Source organism: Primulina eburnea, chromosome 1 (genome assembly GCF_022965805.1).
Source record: "Primulina eburnea isolate SZY01 chromosome 1, ASM2296580v1, whole genome shotgun sequence".
NCBI lineage: Eukaryota > Viridiplantae > Streptophyta > Magnoliopsida > Lamiales > Gesneriaceae > Primulina > Primulina eburnea.
Window position 1 is genome coordinate 42,100,205 of NC_133101.1, and position 11,941 is coordinate 42,112,145.

Here is an 11,941-nt window from a genome sequence, read left to right on the forward strand (position 1 = left end):
CCAAGAATTTAATATTATAATATATTTATATATAATAACTCAAGGCATCCACTTTAAATGGTTGGTAATACCAAACTAACATTTAAATGGTTCCAAGAATTTAGTGTAACATATAGCAACAATAAATCAAAACTCCCACTTATAAGTAGGGTATAAAAATACTTAAAGAAATAAATATAACATAAACAATAAATAATGATTAAATAATATAAAACATAGATTCTTACCTTATAATAACCTTATTATCATGCCAAGAGTTTCACCTTATCATCTCAACTTTAGGAAGTTAGCTATTCATTATTCAAAGTGTAAAACTTTGAATATGAAATTAACATGCTAATTATATTTAAATGAAGAAATAAAAGAAAAATATAGAGAGAAATATTATGAACTCAAAGATTTGTTCATAGAATGAGGGATATCTCCATACATTACAATACACCCCTATTTATAGCCAAATTTGGGGAGACAACCACAAATAAAATATTATTTTTTTACACAAAAGTCTTCATTGGTGTTCCAAGAAATTAATATTATATTACACATCACTTTTGAAGGTCTTCTTCTTCGAATTTGCTTCTTCACATAAAATGAAACATGTGGATAATTGAGTTGTCTAGTTGTGGTATTTTTTTCAGAATATTTGACCAAGTAATTTGAGAGATATGGTCAAAATACTAGAGCATGGTAAAACTGCCACTCTTTTGGTAACTTTAATTGTTGCTTAATTTGATCACAATTGTGAAAGGATTTTTATCTCATGCTTGCCATCAATATTGTAGATATTAACATCAACTTTCTACAGGTCCAAGAATCATCTTAATCCCATTTGCAATGCCAAGTTTATTCTTCTTTTATCGAACCTGTAAAAATAGTAAAAACTTATAATTACACAACAACTTATATTTTATACAATTTATTATAAAACATATAATATTTAAACATTTAATAAAACAAAAACTATATATTTATATTATAAAACATTTAATTAATGTACAATTTTTATGTTTATCACACCTCCCAACCAGCTTATTGCTAGTCCCTAGCAATTTAAGCGTTAATAGCAATACAAAACATATTGATTAATTTAAATAGAAATGTAATCAAAACTATCTAAGTGTTTAAATTAAATTTGAAAACTGTCAAAGTTATATCAAGATCATCATAATTATAATTTATGAAATAATTTGAGATGATTAATTCAAAGCTTATTTCAGGTAGTTAAGTGTACACGGCCTTCAGAAATTCCTAGTAAGAGTCTCAACTCCATATCCTCACAGGTTAATAAATGTTTCTATTTATGGCAACGATTTCTCTCATGGAGTTGGAATACAGATGAATGCTCAGGAAAATGGTTTACAGAATGCAGACAGACAAACGAGCCAAACTAATCAAAAGATAGAAAATCCATTGATTTAAAATCCAGTTGTTCTTATTATATTTTTTTTTTCCTGATTTTTTTTTTTTTTACATCATGGAATCAGACTAAGTTTATGCTTTTTGACCACATATTTATTTAATTTGTACAATGTATTTCTCTCTTTCTTTTTTTTCTTTTTTTTTTTTATTCTTATGAGAGAAAAATGGGTCGCAGCATATAACTTAAAAATTACATAGATCTTCAACATCTTTCTTTTTGTATTTTTCTCTTTTTTTTTCTTTTTTTTTTTTCAGGAAATATCATTTTTTTTTTCAAAATAAGAACTCAAGATCTAAACAATAGATAGTCTCTCTCATGATCAATAAAGGCTCGAAAGCTGTTTTCTCAGTCCTCTCCACTCACTCACAAAATATGTGTGAGTTTAAAATTTTAGGCACTCTTATAAGGTATATCTTGGGCCATATACTTTAATACCTGATTTTATCACAATGGTTAATCACTCAAAAAGATTTCATAAATCATATTTTTATATTGATCAGAATATTAAAATTGACATTTTTTTTTTCAAATAAAAATTTAAACATTCTTAAATAGATTAATGCATATTCTAATTTAAATCTTTCAAACATGTAATGTATAACATTTTTGCAAAAATTACTAAGATACAAACAATAAACATGATTTTATTTTAAAATAATATATATTTTTTTAATTTTTTAATTTTTTTTTAAATGTTTTTTATATAAGTTTGTTCTCCCCCCAATCAGAATATGACATTGTCCCTAATGTCAAAATAACTAGTAATAAAGAGTGCATAATGAAAGAGATATCACCTGGAATTTTATTGAAGATAACAAACTGAAACAAATGCAAACCAATCCACGACTTTTGAATCAATGATCCAACTTCCTTTTCTTACTGCTTGATTGCGACCAATTAATCTTTGTTATCATCGGATCAGGCTTATGAACAAAAGCTTCCAAATCATCAATTAATTGATCGGCAGTCGAAGCACAGATGAGCATCCGTCGTGAATTTTCTGAAATGAAATTCTGTTCCACAGCTTTATCAAGAAATGTCAACAAACTGTCATAATAATTATTGATATTCAACAAGCCCACAGGTTTATTATGGATATTAAGTTGTGCCCAAGAAACAGTGTGAAAAATTTCTTCTAATGTACCAAAACCACCTGGTAGTGCGATAAAAGCATCAGAATTTTCAATCATTTGAGTGATTCTTTCATACATAGAAGAAACTTTTAATTCCTTCCCAATCGTAACACCTGTAATATTTCCTTCAGCTAAAGCTATAGGAATAATACCCAAAACCTGACTACCTCCAAGATGAGCAGATGTTGAAACAGATCCCATTAACCCAATATTACCTCCCCCATATACCAAGTGAATTTTTCTCTCAGCCAATATCTTTCCAAGATTATTCGCTGCTTCTACAAACACTTCATTTTTTCCAGGACTCGACCCACAAAATACACAAATATTTTTCAATGTTTGTGCAGAGGATCCAGCCATGTTTTTACTTTCTTTTTTTTTTTCTGCGAAAATAGAGAGAAAGATGAGAGATTTTATAGGGGTAATATGTTATCATGACAAAACTATGGGTCACAGCTGTAAACAGAATAAATAGTAAAAACAATAATGACACACATGCATATAAACAGTAGTGTGATTGTGGCTCACAATTTTCCTCTTGTTTTACGTCCAGAAACGGCTTCAACGCCTTCTATGAGTCGAGGATATGCTTCCCATCCAATTTTCTTATAAATTGGCAAACAGGGTCTTTTTTAGTCAGATTCCCAAGACTATGACGCTCATCTTGAAATTGTTTCCATAAACGGAGAAGTTCAATATGCACATGTCCACTAGAATGCGTCTCAAGAGTCAATAAGATGTTATCCAAAGACTCCTTACTCAGCCCATTCTTAATGAAACCAATTTTATCTTCTCTGTTATCGGAAACACATCCCAAAGATCTGCATCGTTTGTCACAAGTCCATCTTGCACACTTATGACAAACCCCTAAACTTTTTGCCCTTCGTTTTTTCGCATAAGTGCTTTTTCCTAATCCAGGCAAATACCGAATGAGCAATGGTTGTGGAACTTCTCCTCCTAATCGGACCTTAGCTTCAATTACAAGACGAATATCTTCTGGAATTCCTTTTTGCATTAGCAATCTCAATCTTTCACACCTTCCTGCATAAATTTTTCTTAGAACACTTTCAGAAACAGAGGGAAAATATTTACAAATTTTTGAGAGAATTTCATCCATTTTGAAAAGAAAAGAAATGATTTTTTTTTTTAATTTTTGTATCAGCAATTGTGGGAAACTGATTTAACCGACTATGAGAGTCACGGAGTACCGTTATCCGCCATTTAACCGGGAAAATAAAAAGATTAAGGAAACCTGAAATAAAAACAAACAAAATTAAATGCAACATAAAAATTTAAGGATCAGAAAGGGAAATAAACTCTTCTTGAAAGATTTCATTTTCCAAAAATGGTTTAAGCCTTTGTCCATTCACTTTGAAAACATCACCATTTTTAGGATTTTCAATATCTACAGCTCCATAAGGATACACATGCTTTACAACATATGGGCCTGTCCATCTTGATCGTAATTTTCCTGGGAATATGTGAAGTCGAGAATTATAAAGCAAAACTTTTTTACCAATCTCAAAAGATTTTCTAAGAATTGTTTTATCATGAAATGATTTGATTTTTGCTTTATAAATCCTCGAATTCTCATATGCGTCATTTCTGAGTTCATCAAGTTCATTAAGTTGCAATTTACGCAATTTGTTGGCATCGTCCATGCTTGAATTTAAAGTTTTGATCGCCCAATAAGCTTTATGTTCCAATTCCACAGGCAAATGACAATGTTTTCCATAAACCAACCTATAGGGAGACATATTCAATGATGTTTTAAAAGCTGTTCGATATGCCCACAGTGCATCATTAAGTCGCAGAGACCAATCTTTTCTATTTGAGTTAACAGTTTTTTCCAAAATTTGCTTTATCTCCCTATTAGCTAATTCAACTTGTCCATTTGTTTGAGGATGATAAGGAGTTGTTACTTTGTGAGTAATACCATATTTTTTCATTAATGAAGCAAATGGTTTATTAACAAAGTGAGTTCCCCCATCACTTATCATAGCTCGAGGAATTCCGAATCTACTAAAAATATTTTCTTTCAAAAATTTGATGACGATTTTATGATCATTTGTTCGACATGGAATTGCCTCTATCCATTTGGAAACATAATCAACTGCAACTAAAATATACAAGTATCCAAACGACGGTGGAAAAGGTCCCATAAAATCAATTCCCCAACAGTCAAAGATTTCAATTTCAATGATAGGATTTAAAGGCATCATGTTTCTTTTTGAAATTGAACCCAATTTTTGACAATTTTCACAGATCTTGCAGATTTCGTGGGTGTCTTTAAACAAAGTGGGCCAATAAAATCCACACTGCAAAATTTTTGCAGCCGTTTTCTTTGAAGAAAAATGTCCTCCGCATGCTTCTGAATGACAAAATTTAATGACACTACTTACCTCATTGTCGGGTATGCAACGTCGAAAAATTTGATCTGGACAGTACTTGAACAGATACGGATCATCCCAATAAAAGTTTTTTACCTCATTCAAAAATTTTCTCTTATCTTGGGAACTCCATTGAGGTGGCATTTTTCCTGTCACAAGAAAATTTACTATATTAGCAAACCAAGGTGTAGTAGTAACTGAAAATAGATGTTCATCAGGAAAATTATCATTAATTGGTGTCATTTCACAAGATGATCCTGTTACTAGTCTCGATAAATGATCGGCTACGACATTCTCGGTTCCTTTTTTATCTTTGATCACAATGTCAAATTCTTGGAGCAACAAAATCCATCGTATCAGTCGTGGCTTTGCATCCTGTTTCGTCAACAAATATCTAATAGCAGAATGATCAGTAAACACAAAAGTCGTTGATCCAATCAAATAAGAACGAAATTTATCTAATGCAAATATTACAGCAAGTAGTTCTTTTTCAGTTGTGGAGTAATTCATTTGAGCATTGTTTAAAGTTCTACTTGCATAATATATCACATAAGGCTTACCGTTTCTTCTTTGACCCAGTACTGCACCGACTGCATAATCACTCGCATCGCACATGATTTCAAATGGTAAAGACCAGTCAGGAGGTTGCATGATAGGAGCTGATGTTAAATGTCGAATGATTTTATCAAAAGCATTTTGACATTCTTGAGTCCACTCAAATGCAGTGTCTTTTGTTAAGAGGTTACAAATGGGTTTAGAGATTAAACTAAAGTCCTTTATAAACCTCCTATAAAATCCAGCATGTCCCAAAAATGATCGAATTTCTTTAATGGTTTTTGGAGGGGGTAAATTGGCAATGACATCAACTTTTGCTTTATCAACTTCAATTCCATGAGATGACACGACATGTCCCAAAACAATTCCAGAAGTAATCATGTAATGACATTTTTCCCAATTTAAAATAAGACCTTTTTCCTCGCATCTTTTTAAAACTTTTTCCAAATTTTCAAGACAATTATCAAATGTATTCCCAAAGACAGTTAAATCATCCATGAAAATTTCCAAACAATTTTCAACCATGTCGCAAAAAATGCTTAGCATACATCTTTGAAATGTTGCTGGGGCATTGCATAATCCAAATGGCATCCTTCTAAATGCAAATGTTCCAAAAGGACATGTGAATGTAGTTTTATCTTGATCTTCGAGTGCAATGGGAATTTGATAATAGCCTGAATATCCGTCAAGAAAACAGTAGTAGGGATGACCAGCTACTCTTTCTAAAATTTGATCCAAAAATGGTAATGGAAAATGATCTTTTCTAGTGGCATCATTTAATTTTCTATAGTCAATACACATCCGCCAACTAGATGGGACTCTACTTGTTAACAATTCACCTTTTTCATTTTTTATCACTGTGATGCCAGATTTTTTTGGAACTACTTGTGTTGGACTTACCCACTTACTATCAGAAATAGGGTAGATAATCCCAACATCAAGTAGTTTGAGAACTTCAGTTTTCACAACATCTTTCATGTGTGGATTTAATCTCCTTTGTGGTTGTTGAGATGTTTTAGCATTTTCTTCTAAATGAATTTTGTGTGTGCAAATTAGTGGATTAATGCCCTTGAGATCTTTCAGTGTCCAACCAATTGCATTTTTATGTCTTTTAAGCATATCAACTAATTTACCTTCTTGATCACTTTCTAGTTTGGAAGAAATTACCACTGGATATGTTTCATCTTCTCCAAGAAATGCATACTTCAATTCTTCTGGCAAGGGTTTTAACTCCAATATGGGTGGTTCGTCTTTGTTCTCATATTTCGCCTCAAATTCTTTCTCTGATCCTGGTAACGAGTGATACCTGATAAAATCATCAAGATCAATTTCAATATTTTCTTTAACAGTTTCAATTGAACAAATATCTAATTGATCACGAGTACTCCCTTCTTGAATGTTTTCTTCCACAAGAGTTTCAATAAGATTTTCATCTTCACTTTCATCTCCTTTGTCATGTGGTTGCTTACAAAGATTAAAAACATTGAGCTCCAAGGTCATGTTACCAAATGACAACTTCATTATTCCATTCCTGCAATTTATAAGAGCATTAGAAGTTGCTAAAAATGGACGACCCAAAATTACAGGAATTGCATTACAAGCTTCGATAGGTTGTGTATCTAAAACTATGAAATCGACAGGATATACAAAGTTATCAACTTGGACCAACACGTCTTCTACCATACCTCTTGGCACTTTAACAGATCTATCAGCAAGTAAAAGTGTTACCGAAGTAGGTTTTAACTCGCCTAGATTGAGTTCTTGATAAACTGAATATGGAAGTAAATTAACACTTGCTCCAAGATCAAGCAAGGCTTTTTTAATCTTTCGTTCTCCAATAATACAAGAAATAGTAGGACAACCAGGGTCTTTGTATTTCAAAGCATTATTATTTTGAATGATTGCACTTACTTGTTCTGCTAAAAATGCTTTCTTTTTCACATTCAATTTTCTTTTCACAGTGCACAAGTCTTTCAAAAATTTAGCATATGATGGTACCTGTTTTATTGCATCTAATAAAGGAATATTAACTTTTACTTGTTTAAAAATATCATATATATCAGAATTCAAATTTGATTTTTTTGTATTTTTCAATGCATGAGGGAATGGTGGTGACACTGTCTGTTGAACCTCCTCTTCGCAAGTTATGGGTTCCACTTCCTTACCCTTTGGAGTTGATTTATCATCATCTTCACAAGGTTCAAGAATGGATTTTTCCACAACCTTACCACTTCGAAGGGTAATAACAGATTTTACCTGATCCATCGGTTGAGTTGCAGAAGTTCCAGTTTGTGTATGATGATCCTTGGGATTAGGCAAAGGTTGTGAAGGAAATTTACCTTTTTCATGAACATTAAGTGCAGATGCAAATTTAGCAAGAGTATCTTTCAAATCTGTCATGGTTTGAGCAGTTTGAGTATTGATAGACTCTTGCTTTGCAATGAAAGAATTCAATGTATCTTCCAAATTTCTTTTCGGCGGAGGAACATAAGGTGCATAATTTTGAAAATTTTGTTGATTTTGAAAATGTGGTTGCGGATATTGTGCAGCATTATCATTCCTCCAACTAAAATTTGGATGGTTTCGCCAACCTGGATTGTAATTTTGAGAAAATGGTTCAAAATTTGGCCTTTTGAAATTGTTCAAAACATTGGCTTGTTCATGGAGACATTCTTTAAAAGACGGCAAAGTGGGACAATCTTTTGTAAAATGATCACTTGTATCACAGATGTGACACGCAATTTCTTGAACAGATTTTAATTGACCATTCTTTTTCAATTCAAGTGCCTCAACTTTTCTTGCCAAAGAGGTAAATCTAGCTTGAAGATCATGTTCATCTTTGAGAGTGTACATACCTCCACCAGATGTAGGAGATTGAATCTTGTTTGATGGTTCGATTGTACCTATAGTGTCCCAATTTTGAGCATTTTCAGCTAATGAATCGAGATACTCAATTGCCTCGTTTGGATCTTTATCTTCAAATGTTCCATTACACATAAATTCAACCATTTGCCTATCTTTAGGTGTTAAGCCTTCATAAAATTGAGAAACAACTCTCCAAATTTCAAAACCATGATGTGGACAAAGATTAAGCAATTCTTTGTATCTATCCCAACACTGATAAAAAGTTTCTCCTTGTTTTTGAGTGAAAGTGATGATTTGCCTTTTGAAAGAATTTGTTCTATGAGATGGAAAAAACTTTTTCAAAAATTGTTGTTGCAATTCATCCCAAGTTCGAATGGATCCCGATCTAAGATTTTGTAGCCAAGTTTTAGCTTTATCTTTTAAAGAAAAAGGAAAAAGCTTAAGTCGAATGGTGTTCATGCTACAATTTAGATCATTATATGTGTTGCACACTTCTTCAAACTCTCGTAAATGCATGTATGGATTTTCAGAATCTAAGCCATGAAAGTTGGGTAAAAGTTGGATAATACCAGGCTTAAAATTGAAATGAGATGCATCAGGGGGAAAAACTAGACATGAAGGTGCACTAGTACGTGTAGGATTCATGTGATCTCTAAGAGTTCTTCGTCTATCATGATCATGTTGAGATTGAATTTCATCTTCATTTTCTTGGATGGGTTCTTCCGCCATGTTTTGTAAAAATAAAGGGTTGTTTCGAATGAGTCGACCACTAAGTGTACGTGACCAAATGCTCATGCAAATGCAAATGCAAAAGAATAAAAACACACAAAAGCAATAAATATTCAAATAAATAAAAACAAAATTAAATAGACTTGAAATTAAATTATACTTCCCCGGCAACGGCGCCAAAAACTTGTTGCGACTTTGATTGTTGCACTCCCAAGAGCAGGTTGTCCACAAGTAATATAATTCGGTGAGTCCGAATATCGTATCCACAGGGAAGCAAAGGTAATTACAAGTCCACTATAATGTCTTTTTGTTTTTGTTTTGTTTTTGTTTTTGTTTTTGTTTCTTTTTAATTTTAATTGAATCTTTAATGGGTAAATTTTAATTGTTCAAATTTTAATTTAAGTAGTTGAGATTAAAGGATCCACTCTTGGCAGTTTAATAAAATTAACATTAATGAACAATATTGAAATCCACTTAATAAAATGGTTCCAATATATTAAATAATCATATTTATATTATGTTATATATTATTATCTTATAAGTATATAATATATACCAAAACTTATAAATGTGGTCAAGTATTTATTGTGCTATATATATTTGTAAACACTAAATCAAGGTTCCCACTTTAAATGGTTGGTAAAACCAAACTAACATTTAAATGGTACCAAGAAAATATTATGATGATATATTTATATATAGTAAATCAAGGAATCCAAGTTAAATGGTTGGTAAAACCAAACTAACATTTAAATGGTTCCAAGAATTTAATATTATAATATATTTATATATAATAACTCAAGGCATCCACTTTAAATGGTTGGTAATACCAAACTAACATTTAAATGGTTCCAAGAATTTAGTGTAACATATAGCAACAATAAATCAAAACTCCCACTTATAAGTAGGGTATAAAAATACTTAAAGAAATAAATATAACATAAACAATAAATAATGATTAAATAATATAAAACATAGATTCTTACCTTATAATAACCTTATTATCATGCCAAGAGTTTCACCTTATCATCTCAACTTTAGGAAGTTAGCTATTCATTATTCAAAGTGTAAAACTTTGAATATGAAATTAACATGCTAATTATATTTAAATGAAGAAATAAAAGAAAAATATAGAGAGAAATATTATGAACTCAAAGATTTGTTCATAGAATGAGGGATATCTCCATACATTACAATACACCCCTATTTATAGCCAAATTTGGGGAGACAACCACAAATAAAATATTATTTTTTACACAAAAGTCTTCATTGGTGTTCCAAGAAATTAATATTATATTACACATCACTTTTGAAGGTCTTCTTCTTCGAATTTGCTTCTTCACATAAAATGAAACATGTGGATAATTGAGTTGTCTAGTTGTGGTATTTTTTTCAGAATATTTGACCAAGTAATTTGAGAGATATGGTCAAAATACTAGAGCATGGTAAAACTGCCACTCCTTTGGTAACTTTAATTGTTGCTTAATTTGATCACAATTGTGAAAGGATTTTTATCTCATGCTTGCCATCAATATTGTAGATATTAACATCAACTTTCTACAGGTCCAAGAATCATCTTAATCCCATTTGCAATGCCAAGTTTATTCTTCTTTTATCGAACCTGTAAAAATAGTAAAAACTTATAATTACACAACAACTTATATTTTATACAATTTATTATAAAACATATAATATTTAAACATTTAATAAAACAAAAACTATATATTTATATTATAAAACATTTAATTAATGTACAATTTTTATGTTTATCACTCGATTAGGACATATTTTCCTAAGAAGGATGAACAAGCTAGTTGGAGTAGGCATGTTTGATATATCTGATATTAATTCTCTCACGAATTGTGAATCCTGTCTGAAAGGAAAGATGACCAAAATTCCCTTTAAGGGCCATGTGGAGCGAGCCAAAGGGTTATTGGATTTGATCCATACCGATGTGTGAGGTCCGCTTAGCATCATCAATAAGCATGGACATGCCTACTTCATCACCTTTACCGATGACTTTTCGAGGTATGGGTATGTGTATTTGATGAAAAACAAGTCTGAAGCCTTTGAAAGGTTCAAAGAATTCAGATGTGAAGTAGAGAAGCAGTTGGGACGAAGTATCAAGAAACTTCGATCGGATCGAGGTGGTGAGTACTTGAGTGCCGAGTTCCAAGAGTATCTTAGAGAGAATGGGATTCTCTCGCATTGGACTCTGTCCGATACACCATAGTTGAATGGTGTTTCAGAGCATCGTAACCGAACTTTAATGGACATGGTTCGGCCTATGATGGGGTTCACGAAGTTTCCGCCATCCTTTTGGGGATATGCGCTTGAGACAGTGGCACTGTTGTTGAACAATGTCCATTCAAAGGCAATTGATAAGACACCATATGAGATATGGATGGGTAAGCCTCCCAAATATTATTATCCTAGAATATGGAGATGCCCTGCTTATGTGAAGCAGATAGTGGGAGATAAATTGGATAGTCGATCCATTTTATGTTACTTTGTGAGTTATCCCAAGAATTCAGTTGGATACTATTTCTATCATCCTCAAGAAACAAAGGTGTTTGTTTCTAGGAATGCAACCTTTTTGGAAAAGGAATTTCTACTGGATAAAAAAGGGAAGATGATAGAACTCGAAGAGGTTCGAGAGACGCCCACAATTGTAGAACCCACACCCGAAGAGCCAAGAGAGGAGATACAAGCTCCTAGAAGATCCGAGAGAGTCTCGAGACCACCTATGAGGTATGGTCTGCTTCTTGAAGATGGCCATGATGAGCCTAACCATGGATGTGATCCAAGGACCTTCGAGAAAGCGTTATCTGATGCCGATTCATCCAAGT